Source organism: Babylonia areolata, chromosome 8 (genome assembly GCF_041734735.1).
Source record: "Babylonia areolata isolate BAREFJ2019XMU chromosome 8, ASM4173473v1, whole genome shotgun sequence".
NCBI lineage: Eukaryota > Metazoa > Mollusca > Gastropoda > Neogastropoda > Buccinidae > Babylonia > Babylonia areolata.
This window is the reverse complement of record NC_134883.1, coordinates 4585016-4601699: the sequence shown is the minus strand read 5'-3', so window position 1 is coordinate 4601699 and position 16684 is coordinate 4585016. Positions and strand designations below refer to the sequence as shown.

At 44.0% G+C, this 16684-nt stretch overlaps 1 protein-coding gene across 1 annotated transcript in view; it reads right to left on the bottom strand.

Annotated features, from left to right (window-relative positions):
• The window catches only part of LOC143284472 (uncharacterized), a 36007-nt gene extending 23474 nt beyond the window's left edge, over positions 1-12533 (bottom strand). The window contains exon 1 of the mRNA XM_076591135.1: positions 12340-12533. The gene's annotated coding sequence lies outside the window, so the exon portion shown is untranslated. The remainder of the gene's footprint in view (positions 1-12339) is intronic.
• Positions 12534-16684: the final 4151 nt, after the last annotated feature.

Here is a 16684-nt window from a genome sequence, read left to right as displayed (position 1 = left end):
GAAGGGAAGCAGGCAAGAGAAGAGTGGTATAGAATGAACGGAAAGATGATAAAGAATGCAAACAAAATATACAGAAGTAACATGGACTGGACACTGGAAGCGTCGAGTGAGATTCCGTGGCTAAGAGTGACGCGTGGCAGGGTTAGAGTAGATTAGAGCGCGTTAGAGCAGAGTAGAGTTCAGTTCAGTTTAGTTCAGGTACATAAGGAGGCGTCACAGCGTTCGGACAAATCCATATACCCTAAGCAGAGTCTGACCAGCAGCGAAACCCAACGCGCTTCGTCAGGCCTTGAATGGAGTGGTTTAGTGAAAACAAAGTGGAGCTTATTATGTTTGAATGGAACGGATTGTAATGATATAGAATATAATAATAGAATGAAGTTCGTCGGGTTAAAGTTCTTCAGAAAGCATGAGATAGAATGAAACAGAGTGGTTCAGAGTAGGTTTGGGAAAACAGAGTGTAAGAGGAGAACTAAAGACTAGAATAAAGTTGGATTGGAAGCAGGCAGAAGAGAGTAGAGTGGAGAAAGGGACAGAGAGACACAGAGTGAGTCAGAGTAGAGTGGAGAAAGGGACAGAGAGACACAGAGTGAGTCAGAGTAGAGTGGAGAAAGGGACAGAGAGTGAGTCAGAGTAGAGTGCAGAAAGGGACAGAGAGACACAGAGTGAGTCAGTGTAGAGTGCAGAAAGGGACAGAGAGACACAGAGTGAGTCAGTGTAGAGTGCAGAAAGGGACAGAGAGGCACAGAGTGAGTCAGAGTAGAGTGCAGAAAGGGACAGAGAGACACAGAGTGAGTCAGAGTAGAGTGGAGAAAGGGACAGAGAGACACAGAGTTAGTCAGAGTAGAGTGGAGAAAGGGACAGAGAGACACAGAGTGAGTCAGAGTAGAGTGCAGAAAGGGACAGAGAGACACAGAGTGAGTCAGAGTAGAGTGGAGAAAGGGACAGAGAGACACAGAGTTAGTCAGAGTAGAGTGGAGAAAGGGACAGAGAGACACAGAGTTAGTCAGAGTAGAGTGGAGAAAGGGACAGAGGGACACAGAGTGAGTCAGAGTAGAGTGGAGAAAGGGACAGAGAGACACAGAGTTAGTCAGAGTAGAGTGGAGAAAGGGACAGAGGGACACAGAGTGAGTCAGTGTAGAGTGGAGAAAGGGACAGAGAGACACAGAGTGAGTCAGAGTAGAGTGCAGAAAGGGGCAGAGAGACACAGAGTTAGTCAGAGTAGAGTGGAGACAGGGACAGAGAGACACAGAGTGAGTCAGAGTAGAGTGGAGAAAGGGACAGAGAGACACAGAGTGAGTCAGAGTAGAGTGGAGAAAGGGACAGAGAGACACAGAGTGAGTCAGAGTAGAGTGCAGAAAGGGGCAGAGAGACACAGAGTGAGTCAGAGTAGAGTGCAGAAAGGGGCAGAGAGACACAGAGTGAGTCAGAGTAGAGTGCAGAAAGGGACAGAGAGACACAGAGTGAGTCAGAGTAGAGTGCAGAAAGGGGCAGAGAGACACAGAGTGAGTCAGAGTAGAGTGGAGACAGGGACAGAGAGACACAGAGTGAGTCAGTGTAGAGTGGAGAAAGGGGCAGAGAGACACAGAGTGAGGCAGAGTAGAGTGGAGAAAGGGACAGAGAGACACAGAGTGAGTCAGAGTAGAGTGCAGAAAGGGGCAGAGAGACACAGAGTGAGTCAGAGTAGAGTGCAGAAAGGGGCAGAGAGACACAGAGTGAGTCAGAGTAGAGTGGAGACAGGGACAGAGAGACACAGAGTGAGTCAGTGTAGAGTGCAGAAAGGAGTGGAGAGACACAGAGTGAGTCAGAGTAGAGTGCAGAAAGGGGCAGAGAGACACAGAGTGAGTCAGAGTAGAGTGCAGAAAGGGACAGAGAGACACAGAGTGAGTCAGAGTAGAGTGCAGAAAGGGACAGAGAGACACAGAGTGAGTCAGAGTAGAGTGCAGAAAGGGACAGAGAGACACAGAGTTAGTCAGTGTAGAGTGCAGAAAGGGACAGAGAGACACAGAGTGAGTCAGTGTAGAGTGCAGAAAGGGACAGAGAGACACAGAGTTAGTCAGTGTAGAGTGAAGAAAGGGACAGAGAGACACAGAGTGAGTCAGTGTAGAGTGCAGAAAGGGACAGAGAGACACAGAGTTAGTCAGTGTAGAGTGCAGAAAGGGACAGAGAGACACAGAGTTAGTCAGAGTAGAGTGCAGAAAGGGACAGAGAGACACAGAGTTAGTCAGAGTAGAGTGGAGAAAGGGACAGAGAGACACAGAGTGAGTCAGTGTAGAGTGCAGAGAGGGACAGAGAGACAGAGAGTGAGTCAGTGTAGAGTGCAGAAAGGGACAGAGAGACACAGAGTTAGTCAGAGTAGAGTGGAGAAAGGGACAGAGAGACACAGAGTGAGTCAGTGTAGAGTGCAGAAAGGAGTGGAGTAGAGAAAGGGGCAGAAAGGCACAGAGTGAGTCAGAGTAGAGTGGAGAAAGGGACAGAGAGACACAGAGTGAGTCAGAGTGAGGTAGAGATAGTCAGTACTGGACAGAGACAGAACAGAGTAGAGTGGAGAGAGACAGAACAGTGGAGTGGACAGAGACAGAACAGTGGTGTGGAGAGAGACAGAACAGTGGTGTGGAGAGAGACAGAACAGAGTGGAGTGGACAGAGACAGAACAGTGGAGTGGACAGAGACAGAACAGTGGAGTGGAGAGAGACAGAACAGTGGTGTGGAGAGAGACAGAACAGTGGTGTGGAGAGAGACAGAACAGTGGAGTGGAGAGAGACAGAACAGTGGAGTGGAGAGAGACAGAACAGAGTGGTGTGGACAGAGACAGAACAGTGGAGTGGAGAGAGACAGAACAGAGTGGAGTGGAGAGAGACAGAACAGTAAAGTGGAGAGAGACAGAACAGTGGAGTGGAGAGAGACAGAACAGTGGAGAGAGACAGAACAGTGGAGTGGAGAGAGACAGAACAGTGGAGAGAGACAGAACAGTGGAGTGGAGAGAGACAGAACAGTGGTGTGGAGAGAGACAGAACAGTGGAGTGGAGAGAGACAGAACAGTGGAGAGAGACAGAACAGTGGAGTGGAGAGAGACAGAACAGTGGAGAGAGACAGAACAGTGGAGTGGAGAGAGACAGAACAGTGGTGTGGAGAGAGACAGAACAGTGGAGTGGAGAGAGACAGAACAGTGGAGAGAGACAGAACAGTGGAGTGGAGAGAGACAGAACAGTGGTGTGGAGAGAGACAGAACAGTGGAGTGGAGAGAGACAGAACAGTGGTGTGGACAGAGACAGAACAGAGTGGAGTGGAGAGAGACAGAACAGTGGAGTGGAGAGAGACAGAACAGTGGAGTGGAGAGAGACAGAACAGTGGTGTGGACAGAGACAGAACAGAGTGGAGTGGAGAGAGACAGAACAGTGGTGTGGAGAGAGACAGAACAGTGGAGTGGAGAGAGACAGAACAGTGGAGAGAGACAGAACAGTGGAGTGGAGAGAGACAGAACAGTGGAGTGGAGAGAGACAGAACAGTGGTGTGGACAGAGACAGAACAGTGGAGTGGACAGAGACAGAACAGAGTGGAGTGGACAGAGACAGAACAGTGGAGTGGAGAGAGACAGAACAGTGGAGTGGAGAGAGACAGAACAGTGTGGAGTGGACAGAGACAGAACAGTGGAGTGGACAGAGACAGAACAGTGGAGTGGAGAGTGACAGAACAGCGGTGTGGACAGAGACAGAACAGTGGTGTGAAGAGAGACAGAACAGAGTGGCCAGAGACAGAACAGTGGAGTGGACAGAGACAGAACAGTGGTGTGGAGAGAGACAGAACAGTGGAGTGGACAGAGACAGAACAGTGGAGTGGAGAGAGACAGAACAGTGGAGTGGACAGAGACAGAACAGAGTGGAGTGAACAGAGACAGAACAGAGTGGCCAGAGACAGAACAGTGGAGTGGACAGAGACAGAACAGAGTGGCCAGAGACAGAACAGTGGAGTGGACAGAGACAGAACAGTGGTGTGGAGAGAGACAGAACAGTGGTGTGGAGAGAGACAGAACAGTGGAGTGGACAGAGACAGAACAGTGGAGTGGAGAGAGACAGAACAGTGGAGTGGACAGAGACAGAACAGTGGAGTGGACAGAGACAGAACAGTGGAGTGGAGAGAGACAGAACAGTGGAGTGGACAGAGACAGAACAGTGGAGTGGAGAGAGACAGAACAGTGGAGTGAACAGAGACAGAACAGTGGAGTGGACAGAGACAGAACAGTGGAGTGGAGAGAGACAGAACAGTGGAGTGAACAGAGACAGAACAGTGGTGTGGAGAGAGACAGAACAGTGGAGTGGACAGAGACAGAACAGTGGAGTGGAGAGAGACAGAACAGTGGTGTGGAGAGAGACAGAACAGTGGAGTGGAGAGAGACAGAACAGTGGAGTGGAGAGAGACAGAACAGTGGTGTGGAGAGAGACAGAACAGTGGAGTGGACAGAGACAGAACAGTGGAGTGGAGAGAGACAGAACAGTGGAGTGGAGAGAGACAGAACAGTGGAGTGGAGAGAGACAGAACAGTGGTGTGGAGAGAGACAGAACAGTGGAGTGGACAGAGACAGAACAGTGGAGTGGAGAGAGACAGAACAGAGTAGAGTGGAGAGAGGGGTCAAGTGGAGCGACAGTGGAACACAGTGCACTGAGGCATGAAGTGTGGTAGCGTGAAGTGGAGCGGTGAAGTGAAGAAGAAAGGTGTTTGTGTGTGTGTGTGTGTGTGTGTGTGTGTGTGTGTGTGTGTGTGTGTGTGTGTGTGTGTACACGAGAGAGAGAGAGAGGGGGGAGGGAAGGGGGGGCATTTTGGAATGATGTGCAGGGCATGGAGGAATAAAGTGGGCCGGTAAATCAGTAAGCAGACTGGAGCGCTGTTAGGAAAAAAAAAAAAGGTGTGCAGAGCAGAACGGAATAGTGGACCAGAAATTCCAGTAAAACACTGACAATAGACAATTGAAAACGTGCAGTCGAATGGAGCCGTGTACAGTACGTGAGGGGTTCCAGAATACAGAGGTGAAGTGGGAAGACTGGGTGATCTCTTATTGGCACAAGGGCCAAGGCGGGACTGCCATCTATCAACACAAGACAAAAACTGCACAACACCCATGATGGTAAGACCCGTCGGCTTTAGCCCTCCTCCTTTGATGTTGAGAACTTCAACTTATGCACCACTAAACTCGTGTGTGTGTGTGTGTGTGTGTGTGTGTGTGTGTGTGTGTGTGTGTGTGTGTGTGTGTGTGTGTGTGTGTGCCGTGGAAGCTGTTGCGATACGTAGCCTAGAAATGACTGAGTGTGTGGAGGGGGGTAGAGGGGGTGCAGGGTAATGTGTGTGTGTGTGTGTGTGTTGGGGCTCATGTGCGTTTATATGTATTTGACTGTGCTTTCATATTTGTGAAACTGCATGTTTGGTGCATATCTGTTATGCATATGTGTGTGTATGTGTGAATGTGTGTCTGCTTTATATATATATATATACATTTATTTGCTTATTTATCATCATTGTTGTCTTTTTTATTTTTTTATTTTATTTATTTATTTATTTATTTTATTTTCATTATTATTATTATTACTATTAAATTATATTATTTATTTATTTATTATTATTAAAAAAAAAATTTGTACGCTTATAGTTGACTTCATCACGTTTTTGCGCTTATACATATTATTATTATTATTATTAGATTTTTATGCATTTATCTTTTTTTTCTCAAGGCCTGACTAAGCGCGTTGGGTTACACTGCTGGTCAGGCGTCTGCTTGGCAGTTGTGGTGTAGCGTATATGGATTTGTCCGAACGCAGTGACGCCTCCTTGAGCTACTGAAACTGAAACTGAAACTAAACTCATTTGTTAAAGCAACCAGTGTGTTGACCATTTCTCTTCATTACCCCCACCTCGATATTCTAAAGCAGGAGCAAGGAAAATGTTATCAATCCATACACAAAATATATACAAACAAGAGAGGCAAGGCCTTCAAGACTCACTTGTGATACACTTTAAAAAAACCCAAGCTTTTTATATATTGAGTATAATTTCAAAATGCAATGTTTAAGATGAGAAAGATCAGTTTCAAGCAAATGAACTCCCCTAGCATTAATTACAGAGTAATTTCCCTTTTTCACACTCTGCACCAAAACGTTTGCAAAATAAATAAAACTTCCATGCTTAGCAAAAGAAGTTCCTGTTTGAACAAAAAATGATAATAATGACTGCTCTAGTTGTTGGGTCAGAATATCAGATCAAAGTGCCAAGTTTAGAGAATACAAAAAATATAAATATAACAGTAAATGCAGTTTGCATATAATTAGGCTTTATTCTTTTTTTTTTTTGTTTTGTGCCCATCCCAGAGGTGCAATATTGTTTTAAACAAGATGACTGGAAAGAACTGAATGTTTCCTATTTTTATGCCAAATTTGGTGTCAACTGACAAAGTATTTGCAGAGAAAATGTCAATGTTAAAGTTTACCACGGACACACAGACACACACACACACACACACACACACACACACACACACACACACAGACAACCGAACACCGGGTTAAAACATAGACTCACTTTGTTTACACAAGTGAGTCAAAAAGGGACAATGTTTTTTAGTGGAGAAAACCTGTGTGGAACTGAAGGGATAGGGTGGTGTTAAGTACAACAGAGATGTTTAACTTGTTCAGAGATATGTAGGCTTGCATACATGCCACATGATTTCACAGCCAGAGAGAGAGAGAGAGAGAGAGAGAGAGAGTATAATTCATTTTTACCAAAAAACTGTAGCTTTCCACAAAGCAAGAAATATGCCTATGACAAGGCTTTTAAAAGTCATGTGCAGCCTATACTGACAACGAAGTAAAAAGATTTACCGATCTATGTAAGATCAGATTATTCGGTAAAATGGTTGTACCAGTTTTACTGCATGGTTGTGAAATTTGGAGATATAAAACTTAAGTCTCATTGATAAATTTCATCTGAAATTTTGAAAGTATGATTCTCGTTTAACCCTTTCACCGCCAAGCTCGCATTTATGCACAGGCGTGGTAGAGGACCCATGTCACTGAAAGGTGACCTTTCATTGGTCTGTTATCCATGAACCTACTGCTTTTAATAATCGGTGGTAGGACACGCCATATTTTCTATACATCGCAGGGGGAATCCCCAGCTATTCTTAGCCACTGTCTTTTCTGTGTTTAGACCACAAGGGAATTTTGTACTCTAAATTGACTGGCGGTGAAAGGGTTAAAACGTAATACATTGAATTGATTCGTTTACGGCGAAACAGGAAGATACCGTTACTTTTTCAGTTTTTGTTCGAATAGTTCGTTTCTGGATAAAACTTTTACGCATTCTCCAATCTCAGAATTGTCAATCGGGGCTTACCAAACCTCGAGAAATGTACATGACAAAGGTTTCACCCGCTCTGCATGACATAGTAATATCCAAGAAATCCTCGCCAGATGCGGATTTGACTGTGTGGGAGAGGGAGTTTTGTTCTCTATATCAGTACAACATGTAGCCATACCTGAGATGCTTCGGTAGTAGATATTTGATTGAAGAGGAAAAAAAAAATCAAAACTGACTTTACAGCAGAGAAACATACATCTTGTTTACCACACACATAAAATTTCGCTGTAGCAGTCAGAAACCACCAGTTGAAATGGGACGTTATTGAAGTGTACCGCGATGAAAGATTATTCTCCAAATGTAATCTGTCTGTGATTAGAGACAAATTTCATCTCATAATGGAATGTCCTCATTGTGATGATTATTTACGACTTGAATTAATTTCCCAACGATTTCTTTGACCTAGGTCAAGTTATAATTTCTGCGGACTGCATGCAGGGCAGGCTGCACAAGCCACCATTGGATCCAAGAAAATAGCCGCCTGAAAGGACTGTGACTTATTTTTTAATTTTTTAAAATATTTCTTTTATTATTTTTTTGTCATCCTGAGACCCGCTGATTACCCAGCTGCTGTGCGCAAACTGCATGTTTGGTGCATATCTGTTATGCATGTGTGGGTGTATATGTGAATGTGTGTCTTCATGTTTTACATCTATCTGGTTACTTATCATCATTGTTTTTTTTTTTCTTATTTATTTTTTTTTTAATAGTTATTATTTATTTATTTCTTTGTGTAAGCTTATCTATCATTTATTCACCTTTTTTTTCCCTCAAGGCCTGACTAAGCGCGTTGGGTTACGCTGCTGGTCAGGCATCTGCTTGGCAGATGTGGTGTAGCGTATATGGATTTGTCCGAACGCAGTGACGCCTCCTTGAGCTACTGAAACTGAACTGATACTGAAACTGAAACTGTGCGCAGCGTGCTGTCTGCAGCAATCGGCTTTCTATGTCACTGATTAGTGCTTTATAAGGCTATTAAGGTGTCACCAAGCTGACGGACACCCCCATCCCTAAAACATACCCCCGGGGGTATTTTTGCTGGCTCGGACGGTCTGTGGGGATCAGTTACTTTCGGGAGGGAAGGGGTGGGTGGGACGCTGCCCTAACTGTGTTCATTCCGATACATTCCGTAGTGAAGTGTCGTCACGTACCCGTTTTGTCCTCGTACCCATCGCTGCATTGACGTATTGATGTATCCCCACACCAGTATATCCCTACACAGTTCTGTCCATGTATTGATGTATCCCCACACCAGTATATCCCTACACAGTTCTGTCCATGTATTGATGTATCCCCACACCAGTATATCCCTACACAGTTCTGTCCATGTATTGATGTATCCCCCACACCAGTATATCACCGCACACTGATAGTCCCAGCACTGACATGTTCTTGTGGTGATATTTCTCCACATCTGTATTTCTCCACACAGCATGGTGGGGTTTGGAGAGGGTGGGGGACATAAATGCAGGGGTATGTCAGTGCACAGATGCCCCCCACACTAGTTAATACCCACAGCGATGGCCCCCGGTCCAAACTGATAGCCCTGTACTAACGCATGCAAATACATGTGTGTGCATGTCATTGACGCCTGACTGAATGACACGAAAAACAAAGCCCCCCCAAACCCCCCCCCCCCCCCCCCCCAAAAAAAAACAACAAAAACACAACAACCCCATAAGCGCCTAAACTGTGGCAGCTGTCAGTCGGCTGTAGATTGTCAACCTGTTGTCTTATTTATTTATTTATTTTTTAATTTTTAAATTTTTTTTATTACTATTATTATTATTATTATTATTATTACTACTACTGCTTTTTTATATTATAATTATTATTTATTTATTTATCTATGTACGCTTATAGTTGACTTCATCACGTTTTTGCGGCTTGTACAGTAGTGGTAGTAGGTTTTTAAAAAAAATGTATTTATCTATTACTTACTCACTTTTTTTTATATTTTTTTTTATCAAGGTCTGACTAAGCGCGTTGGGTTACGCTGCTGGTTAGGCATCTGCTTGGCAGATGTGGTGTAGCGTATATGGATTTGTCCGAACGCAGTGACGCCTCCTTGAGCTGCTGAAACTGAAACTGAAACTGTGCGAATGACTCGGTAAAGCGCATTGAGTTTGGTCTCTGCCCGAAAGTATGCGCTAAATCAGTATCAGTAATGAACTGACGAAAGAGGCCAGAGTATCCCTTTAAATCACATAAGCTTCAACTAGCAAACAGCATTCCACAATGGGCAACCAGCCCCAATCTTATGTTTTCAGTCACACTGTCTCATCATCGCTCAAATGGTATGGCCATGTCAATATATCATCAGGGCTTGCCAAGACATTCCTGCAGGGCACAGTGCAGGGAGGGAGAAGGAGAGGCAGACAGAGGAAGAGATGGGAGGACAACATCCCAAAATGGACGGGCTTGAGGTTGAGCGATACAATCAGGAGGTCAGAAAACCGAGAGGACTGGAGGATGCTGGTTGCCAGATCACCTGTGGCGCCCCAACGGTCCACAAGACTACGGGATAGGTGAAGGTGAAGGTGAAGGTCTCATCATCGGGATACAGAAGTAAGGCCTATATGGCAAACAGGTACAGTGAAAATAATGTAAAAACTGGTCGGAAAAATAAAGACGAACCTTCGAAGGAATCGGAAAAGAGAGGTCGAAAGAAGTGAATAGACGAGTGACAGGAAATCTGATCGATAATTTCTAAATACGGAGCAACATTTACAGACCAAATTACAGACCTCTTTCATGCTTTACTCATACGTGCAGGGAAATAGTGGTCTTTTATTTGGGAACCCTTTGATCTTTTTTTTTTATTGATTTTTTTTTTATTTTTTTTTTTTACTGGAACGCACACTTTCATATCACCGGTAAGACTGGAACTGAGTCGATTTTTTTTTCTTTCTTTTTTTGGGGGGTGGTGGTGGTGGTGGTGGGGTTGGGGGGGGGGGGGGGATGGTCAAACACAAGACGTTATCGATGGTACATTTGTCGGCTGCTTTCATGAACGGTTATTGATTTCAATCCACCAGTACGGGGCCTCCCACGTCTTTGCATCAAGACTGAAGCCAACCAAGAAGAAGAAAAAAAATATATGGAAATGCACATACTGTTTATGAATTTTTCCGTTAATTTTGCACAGAACAGCCAACACCAATTATATAGCGGGGAGCAGCTCGTGCAGGGTAATGTCATACAGCGCGCGCGCACACACACACACACACACAAACGCACACGCACGCACGCACGCACACACACACACACACACACACACACGCATGCACACACACACACACGCATGCACCCACACACATACCCACACACACACACACACACACACACACACACACACACACACACACACACACACACACACACACACACACACACACACACACACACACACACACACACACACACAAATTTATGTGCTCACACGGGTATGGGGAAAGGGAAATGAAAGAGAAGAGAGTGGCGGGGGATTAGAGAGAGGCACTGCAGACAGGTAATATGCAGGCAGGTAGACGAGCAAGTAGACAGGCATATAGAGTGACTCAATACCAGAGAGATAGGAATCGCATTAGCAGGCCACAGGCCTTAGCCCCCTTTCGCCTTTCCCCACAGACCTGTGACCTGGTTCTGAAGACCGCAGACAAGGAGAATTCACGGTGCGAGAGAAACATTTTATGAGGTCTTTTATGACGTCGGTCTCCAATACAGCTCCCTTGACAACAGGCAGTGAGAAATGATTCCTTTTACATGCGGTTACAATGGGGCAGGATCTCTTTATCATTGAGACCTTCAGGCCCCGTGAGTCTATAGACCGTGTTTAGCCTGCCATGGCATGACCTGGTGTGTGTGTGTGTGTGTGTGTGTGTGTGTGTGTGTGTGTGTGTGTGTGTGTGTATGTGTGTGGGTATGTGTGTGGGTGCATGCGTGTGTGTGTGCATGGGTGTATGTGTGTGTGTGTGTGTGTGTGTGTGTGTGTGTGTGTTCAATTTCATTTAATGTCTAACCACATTAAGTGATATCAGACAGTTCAGTGTGTGTGTGTGTGTGTGTGTGTGTGTGTGTGTGTGTGTGTGTGTGTGTGTGTGTGTGTGTGTGTGTGTGTGTGTGTGTGTGTGTGTGTGAAATCACCTGTTCGCATAACTTGATAACCCCATTCTTTCGGTATATTTTTTTTTAATATGTGTGTGTATGTCTTGCCTGTATTTTACGTGTGTCTGCGAGTGTCTACGAATCTATATCCGTGTTTGGTGCATGTGTCTTTGATCACCTGCTTGTGGGTTTTAGTGTCTTCTTATCTCTCCCCCCCCCCAAATACCCCCCCCCCCCCCCCCCCCGTCTCCTTCCCCGTCTTCCTCTGTCTCCGTCCTGTCTCTCTTTTCTTCCCTTTCTGCATCCTCTCTTTCTCTCTCACACACTCTCATACACTCCCATCTCCAAGACTCCATCCCTCTCTGCCCCCCCAACCCCCTCTCAGACACACAGACACGCGCTCACGCACGCATCAAACACACACACACACACACACACACACACACACACACACACACACGTCTGTATATGCGTGGGAATGCACGTGTGCATACGCACGTATGTGTATTAGTATAATCTCGATATCGATCAGATTCCCCTGTAATTTAATATAACTTTGTTAGTCAAAAGAGCTAAGACAACCCAGTCACCATAACATTCTGAAACTGAACGATAACGATTACGATTACGATAAAGAGAGAGAGAGAGAGAGAGAGAGAGAGAGAGAGAGAGAGAGAGTCTCTAGAACTGAGCGGCCAGAATCGCTCTCCGCATTCACCATTGGCACTTTTGAAGTACTTAAACAGAAAGTAGTACCCAACTTCTGACGTTAACAAACTTTCAACCCAAAAGTTACAACTTGATTGGAAACTCTGATTGGAAACTCACCATTCCGTGAAGATGATCACAGATCGAACTTGAACAGTGGAAATAGATCGATCAGTCCCAGATCGGTAGTCACAGTCATCCACACTCGCGCCCTTTGCGCACAGTAGTCAACAACTCCAGGGAGCTGAACGTTGACAAGTTCCCTTTTCCTCGCAAGCCAACCGGCCTCTCTCACACACACACCGAGACACACACGGAGCACGCGCAGGCGTCCCGCGCAACCATAGCGACAATCACATGACCCAACATGTCTCGCGCTGTGTCGCCCGTCCGGTGCAGAGGGGGTGACAGATGTCAGTTTCACAAGGTCTAACGACCGACCCCAGATTGGGAACATGTGTATCGATTGTGATCGAACATTGAGCGGATTCCGTATGGCAGTCAACCAGCTTTGGGGCCATCGGAGCTGGCAGTCAGTGGGAAAAGTCAGCGCCCAGGGGTTTAGGGTTTAGTGCCGTGCGTTGGGCTCAGTTCAGCCTTGATCGGCTTAATTAAAGTGTGGTTCGTGCGTGTTCGATGAAATAAACAACTATAGGGTGCGAGCCTTCTTTTATAGAAGAATCGAATGCAACCCTCTCTCTGTTTCGCCCAGAGAGACCAGCCCTATTCTGTATATGATATAGGTATACAAACAACTTGCCCATTTCCGATGATGGCTTACTACCAGTCACAATAGGCACACTTAGATAGGCCCAGAGTAACTTCATATTTACAAGAGTATATTGAACAATTGATTGATTGGTCAGAATTAAATCACATATGAATATACACTAGTAGAAAACCAAATATTTAATTACTGATTACTACAAGACAAAGCACCACCTTTTTTTTTTTTTTATAGCCCTCCCCACCGCCCCATCCCCCAATCTCTTTACATTAGCAATGAAATAATTGAAGTAGATAGTCGGAAACTTCTTGGTGTTACAATCCCCCAATCTCTTTACATTAGCAATGAAATAATTGAAGTAGATAGTCGGAAACTTCTTGGTGTTACAATAGATTATTACCTGGTCCGCATGGCGCTGTGCAAAACCATTAAAGAAAATATACACCTATCTAAATAATCAAACATTTCTTGAACTTGCATTCCAGATAGGTATAATCAAGTTATTCTTTTATGCCATCATTTAATCCCATATCAATTACGCTTCAGCTATTTGGGATTCAGCTTGTGACAACCTTTTCTCAAACCGCTACTGAGCCAAGATATAAGTATGGCTTAAAACCAGTTCTACTAAAATCACCATCTTGATGCATATTTAGGACTACACAAATTTGAATATTCTCCCACTCAAATCGAAGCATATTTACACGGAAGCACTTTATATGTTTGAAATTATATCTGGCTTTGCTCCTCGAACCTCCTTTAATTTAAGAAGCAAATTTGTAACCATCCCAATCCGTCATACACACTAGATCATGGTGCCACTTCCAAGAGTTGATATATTCAAATCTAGTCTTATTTATTTAGGAGGATGTTTGTGGAATGTATTGTTGTGTATTCGTATTGTTAAAATTCAAGAAATTAAAAAAAGTCTGCTTCCTCCTCCTCCTCCTAAAAAAAAAAAAAAAAAAAAAAAAAAAATCGCGAACATCTCATGGAGAGCTTAAAAACATGACTCATCCATAATATTCTTTATGGCTGTAATTTGTACTGAATATTGTTTTTTTGACATTACTGATAACGTATAAATATGCATACCTGTTCTCCATAGTTACCCCATTTTTATTCTTTATACATAATGTTATGTCATATATATATATATATATATATATATATATATATATATATATAACTCCTCTTTCTCTTCTCTTCTCTGTCTGTCTGTGTGTCTGTCACTTACTCTACCTTTCACTCCCTCTCTATTTTCTGTCTCCATTTTCTTTTCTTTTTTTTCCTTGTGATTTTTTTTTGTTTTGTTTTTTTGTTTTTTTATATATGTTATATCATGCTTAAGCCGTTATCACATTGTATTGTGTAGTGTAGACCCTGACCAGGGCGTCAGTGGACCGGATGAAAAAAAAAAGAAAAAAGAAAAAAAAAAAAAAAAAAAAAAAAAAAAAGAAAGAAAAAAAAGCGCGCCCGAGCGCCTATCTATTATCCTCGTAAATAATGTTGTCTTGTCTTGTTTTCTCTCTCTCTCTCTCTCTCTCTCTCTCTCTCTCTCTCTCTCTCTCTCTCCCTCTCTCTCTCTGTGCGTGCGTGCGTGTGCATGTGTGTGTGCATTGTGTGTGTGTGTGTGCGTGCGTGAGCCGTGCGCGAGTACTGAACACGCGTTGTGTGTGCGTTTGTGCGCGCCGACGCGTCATATGTGCGGACAAAATACTTCATGCATAATTGATTCGCAATGAATTAACACACAAAATGATATCAAGACGTAGACATGCAGCAAAAAACAACAACAAACAAAACAAAAACAAAACAACAAACAAACAAAAAAAACACCCCCAAACAAATGTAATTTACAAATCATTAAGAAAAGCGTGGAACAAAACATACACTGGTGATGATTTTGAGGCAAACTTAGGTATAAGTAATATGGATATATGATAATATGTGATACGTAATAAAACTATAGTAATGATTAGTGTAGTTCCCACCCCGTCTCCTTTTTGCACTCTTCTAAGGTGGAAGGTGGCAGAATGGTTAAGACGCTCAGCTGCCAATACAGAGAGTCCGTGAGGGTGTGGGTTCGAATCCCGCTCTCGCCCTTTCTCCTAAGTTTGACTGGAAAATCAAACTGAGCGTCTAGTCTTTCGGATGAGACGATAAACCGAGGTCCCGTGTGCAGCACGCACTTGGCGCTCTGAAAAAGAACCCATGGCAACGAGAGTGTTGTCCTCTGGCGAAATTACGTAAAATGAAATCCCCTTTCATAGGTACACAAATATGTAAGCATGCACTCAAGGCCTGACTAAGCGCGTTGGGTTATGCTGCTGGTCAGGCATCTGCTTGGCAGATGTGGTGTAGCGTGTATGGATTTGTCCGAACGCAGTGACGCCTCCTTGAGAAAGTGAAAGTGAAACTGAAACTCTTCTAACGTCAAAGTCGGCTCCATCCTGGTGATAATCCTATTCACAAACAACGCAGGAAACATAAGATTCATCATGAGACTAAACTCAATTTAAAAAAAAAAAAGAAAAAAAGAAAGAAAAAAAGAAAAACAGATTACGTGACATGTTTTTCAAACCACCTTTACAAGCTGAAATAATTAAACTCTATTCGGAAAGATCACACAGACAGCAACAACATCAGTCAGTTCTCAACAGCGCTGGGGAGTGACTACCCAAGGGCCACAACCGAAGGCTAGGACTTTTTCGGGGGGAGGGGGGTGGGGGTGGGGAGGAGGGGGACTGGGATGCGGTGGGGGGGGGGGGGGGGGGGGGGGGGTGTGTGCTAATTTCTGCAATAAAACAATGACCCGCGACTGCTAGGAGGCTACAAAATGATCTTCATGCTGCCGCAGTTACCACTCGAGTATCCACTCGAAATGTTCGGACAGGCTTCTTCAAGCAAAGTTCCGTTCAGTACGACCAGTACGACGGGGTCTCTCGATCTTAGATGCTCCACCCCCCCCCCCCTCCCGATTCCTTTGTTGCTCAATTACAGGGATCAGTCTGGTGCGTCATTGATTACTTTTGCTGTTTCAATCTTAATCTTCCTCGGTTAAAGTAACAATAACAACAGCAAAAAGACAAAAAGATAAAAAAAAACAAATAAAAAACAAAAAAAAAACACCCAAACAAACCAAAAAAACCCCAAACAACCCCCCCCCCCCAAAAAAAAAACAACAACAAACAAACAAAAAAACAAAACAAAAAAAAACAAAAAACAAAAAAACAAAACACCACCACCAACAAAAAAACAGCAACAAACCCCAAACAAACAAACTTCTTGAGAGGAGTATATAATTATAATACTATGTTCTCTATATTGCGATGTGAATTAGCTTTTTTTGCGTTTTGTGTACGATCGCATCAGAACGAACACACAGAAAATGCATGTTGCTATTAGTATAATAACTGCATTCTTCCCGCTGCCTCGTTGCGGTGAAAATGAAAGCGAAAGTACGGAAATCCAGCATCTGTAAATGGTACAATTCTCATATAGTGTTTGGTACAATTCTCATTTAGTGTTTGTAAACCGCACAATGCGGGAACTAAATACGTCATTTCCGCCTTGCAGTTGGGGGACATATCAAGGTACGAAGCTTTCAAAAATTAACATATTTGTCTTTCGCGTAAGTCTTTGATGCATTTGTGGATATAATTTGTCATTGATTAGTTAAAAGGGCTTACTGTCTGTAGAAAGCACGTTTAACGTCACGCAACTCGTTTATCTCGT